Below are 4,452 nucleotides of genomic sequence, written 5' to 3'. Positions count from 1 at the left end.
TGTGACAGTTAAGTGTTTCTGCAGTGGATTTACTGTGCGATGTAGCTTCTATTGTTTTGTCTCAGAGAAACAAGAGGTTGCGATCCTGTAAAACACCCAGTGATGACACGAAAGGCAGGAATTGTCAATTGGGTTACAACACACGCTTTGTCTTAAAGAGTGCACTGAGAGACGAATTAGTCAAGATAAGCTCGAAACCCCCCAAAAACGATTTAGCACACAAACCTTCTATCATGCAGGTTTGTATTTAGTACAGCCCGTCTGCCAACACAGTGATCAGTAAATCTCGGTCTGTCTCAAGATTTTGTTTTTTGTTTTGGAGCCGTTCTACAGCAACCATGTTCCTACCAAACACGAGGTTTCTCTGAAAAACTAATTCCTACTAAGTGCTTTTATCATCCGAGCTGTAAATGCGTCCAGCTGGACTACATGCAGAGAATGTATGAGTGAGTCTTTAAAATACTGCTCCACAGTAACTTACTGTATAACCTCTCTATAACATGGGTGTAGTCCACTGTTATATCAGCTAATTGTAATGCCAAAAGCTGTACCGTTCTGGACCAATCACTCCCCAATCAAAACAGTGACAGATGGCTGGAAATGTATTCTAAAACTGTCCCGTCTTTTTTTGGCAGTCATAATACGAGGCGTGAGGAGGTATTATAGCGCTCTATATGCACGGCGACAAAATGGCGACTAAACGAGGACAGATGTGTGAATTAGAAATGAGGGCCATGTGGAGTCTGCCATTTTTAGACCTATATTTAGGGCCTGTTAAAAGAGTAATGACCATCAAAGGCCTGTAAAAGAGAGGAATTGCCATCAGAGCCTGTATCTAAAAGGTGATTTATTACACGCTAATGGGAGGGAAATGGTGCTCTGCACATAAAAGGACCAAGCTACATTGTATAAAGACACCAAAAATAAACTTATTTAGCCCACAACGTCTTTTCTCCACGCAGCTAAACTTGACTGATTGTCTCTTAAATGTCAATTATATTTTAGAGAGCTGTTGTATTCAATTTCAAGTATATGTTGGAAATGTTGTAATTTTGTGGTGCAGCATGTATGCATGCTCCTCACAGGAGGTGCTGGATTGTGATTTTGATGGATTTATAGTTGGATTTTTATGATCGGACTCCTGAAATAGTCAAATAGCCTATTTTTTTAAGCCAACGATGTACCAATCATTTTGGATAGCTCCCACAATCCAGCAGAAGTCTTGCTGAGACTGTGGCGGAGAGGTTTCTACCGTGTCAAGCGCGCCTTTCACCAGCTAGTGAAATCCAACATCCTCGACCGTCTAGAGAGGAACCTCAAGTAGTGGGGTTTCTTGTGGGTTTGGCAAAGCGGAACGCCGCCTGACGCGCCGCCTGAGTTGGCATTGCTTTTTGCTTCATTACAGACAAAAAAAGAAAAAAGGAGAGGAACAAGTATGTGTTCATAGCTCGCCAGTGCTTTGTGAAAAAGAGAGAAGAGATATTTGGGACTGGCTTCCTGTGCCTACTGAGCTGATTATCAGTCCTATACAACCACTGGCTCAGTTCAGCAGGAACAGGAGTCCAGTCCACTCACCACCGAACCAAGAAAACACAAGCACTGGCTAGCACGGATTATACACTAAAGCCGCTGTTCTATTGGACTGTTTGTTGCTAGAAAATGATTTGGCAAACACTTTGATAATCGACAAATCTTTGTGACATTTTGGGGGTTTTGTCTGTTGCTTGGATATCTTTGGGGTTTAACATTTTTCACTATTTTAGAACATTTTGTAGCCTACACTATTAATCCAACATTTTTTTTTTACAAATTAGTAGATTAACAAAAATGATTGTTACTTGCAGCCCTACTTTTGTATCACCTTTTATATCTGCAGATTAATAACAAAGATGTGTGTGCGGTGAGACGTTAGAAATAGCGTCTGCATTACATAGTTTGTCCACCAGAGAGTAAATATCCTGCTCAGTACTTTTCTTTCAATTGATTTAAGAGATTCTTATCCTATATTGACTATATTGATCGATCTATTTTTAGTCTCTGAAATATTGGCGTCCGCCTCCAAAACCCAGTATCGGTCGAGATCCTCTGTGTTTTCGGCCAAACTGGATTATTTGTCTATACTGAACACACACAGTATCCAGTGTTTGCCTTCACATCAGGTAACCAAATGTTCTGTAATGCTCCAATCTGAACGTATCTTTCTCTTCCAGTTTGCTGACCTCAGACGGAGGCGACAGGAGTTTGGCACACGGGGTCCAGTGCTCACCTCCTCTTCCCCTGTAAGAGAGGGAAGGCTCCAGAATCACTCAGCGGTGTGAACACCAAAAGGACTTCGCTCTTACTCGACAGCCACGGCCAACTGGCACGGTTTAGAGCACAGCACTGTCCATTCAAGTGTCAAGAAATAACTTGTGTGTGTGAGAACCACTAACGATACGAGCTGTTCCTCGTGAGATGCACCATTGTTTACGTTGTTGGTGCGATGAAAGTGAAGGATCACACAATTGACATGTTTTAAAATGATAGATTCTGGGAGATGTTTCATGGATCGAGACACGTCCTTCCATGTTTAGGAGCCTGTGTAGAAGTTAGACTCTCTGTGTGTAGGTGTGACTTCATGTCTGTTTAGTCTGAAGGCCGTGATGTGGTTCTTAAGAGTTAGACAGGAAATGGTTTCATGTCATTCCCATTTTTATACATAACAAATTACTTCACTCTGACCACCGACACTGGAAAATATACTACAACCTCTCAGGGCATTTCTATCGGCACACATTATTCTAGGAGTACATTTTTTTTGTATATTTTAAGTGACGTTTTTTTAAATGTTTGTTGAAATAAAATGTTTTCCTAAAATGAATGCATTCCTTTTTCTTAAGCTTATTCCATCTGTTGAGCAAAACCTGAACATCAGTTCGCACCTCATTCCTTCTTTATATGCAAAGTACGAGTATCACAGCCAGATTGATGAAAACATTTTCATTTACTGAATTAAACATTGGTTGTGTAATATGTTAGGTGATATCCAATATGTATTTAGTTCACAAACTCAGTGAAGAAAAAAATTGTAATGTCTTTTTCTTTCTTTTTTTATGTTCTTGCACAGACTGTGTACTATTATGTGATGCTACATTAGAATCTCTGCTACAACAGGTCAGACATTCTGCGTGTTGACTTTCACATCTTTCTATTTTTGGACATTTTAATGACATACTATCTACAAAAACCTTAAGTCAAAAGGCATTAACCTCTATTTGATCCCTCAATTTGTTGATAACAATAAGCATTCTACTGAATGATGACAATTAGTAATAATTGGACTGACTGAGTTTTGATTTCATGTGGGAGCAGTTGTCCAGTTCTGCCTCTTAGCTAACATTACGCTGTAATCTGCTCATCTATTACCAGCAATATCTTACCTGTGTCTGTGTATCGGGTTCCAAAGGCATTTCCTCCAACATTTTCCCTCATGGATGGACCATTTTGATAAATGACTGGGTTAGACTGACAACACGTTTGCTCCTCATTCAGTCTGCATAACACATGATGTTTGCATGTGGAACGCTTCAGTGTATGACATAGAATACTGAGGGAAACAACAGTAACTTAAGCACGGGAAAGCAGTAACTTCATGCCTGGATAAACAAAGCTTTCCGAGCCCAGTGGAAGAAAGCCAGAGAACCTCAAGTGAAGGCAGTTAAGGTCAGGTTCTGAAAAGTAAAACCAATGAGGAATTGCCGTACGTAAGACTATGAGAACATGACTCTGCTTCTCACTGGGTTTATTACCTCAGTAAACATCGTAAACAGGAGTTTATGGTCTCAATCGCTAGTTTCAAGTCTTCTGCGATACATTATGATGTTCATTCTGTAAATGATGTTCCATTTAGAGTAAAATAGACAATAAAGCAGGGTATGCTTTGGAGCATGTCTACCTTCTGATTCATTTTGGAAATTGTTTATGACCTTTTTGGACAAACAAACAAAAAACATTTTAATGACATTCTATACTTTGACTTTTTTATTAGGACATACTATACTTGTTTAGGACATTTTAATGACACGGTAATACTATATACTACAAATTACTTTTTGGTGGCGTACTACATGACTTTTTGCTTTATTGTAATTACTATACCATGACTTGTTGACATGTTTTACTTTAGGCAATATACTATACTGTGATTTTTATGAAATCTAGTCAAATAAAGGGAGATCATTTTTGGAATGTTGCCTTAGAAATTGTTTATCACTTATTAGAGAGGTGTCATAATACAGGAAATTAAATAAAATGATCCAACCAGATTGTGTAAATGCTAAATCATTAAACTGAGATCTGTATCAATATGACTTTACAACATGTTGTGAAGGATGGCTGTGTTTGTGTGTGAGAAAAGATGACTCCAATATTTAGCCCACTTTTCACTTTTAAAGGTGGAAATCAAATCTGCTC

At 39.0% G+C, this 4,452-nt stretch overlaps 1 protein-coding gene across 2 annotated transcripts in view; it reads left to right on the top strand.

Moving 5' to 3' along the window:
* Positions 1-2,924, top strand: part of aopep (aminopeptidase O (putative)) — a 67,219-nt gene extending 64,295 nt beyond the window's left edge. For both annotated transcript variants that reach the window (XM_079161443.1, XM_079161442.1), the window contains one exon: positions 2,211-2,924. The gene's annotated coding sequence lies outside the window, so the exon portion shown is untranslated. The remainder of the gene's footprint in view (positions 1-2,210) is intronic.
* The last annotated feature ends 1,528 nt before the right edge of the window (positions 2,925-4,452 follow it).

This window comes from Pholis gunnellus (assembly GCF_910591455.1).
Source record: "Pholis gunnellus genome assembly, chromosome: 6".
In the NCBI taxonomy this organism is placed as follows: domain Eukaryota; kingdom Metazoa; phylum Chordata; class Actinopteri; order Perciformes; family Pholidae; genus Pholis; species Pholis gunnellus.
Note: the sequence above shows the minus strand (reverse complement) of the source record. Positions and strands in the feature narration are given on the sequence as shown.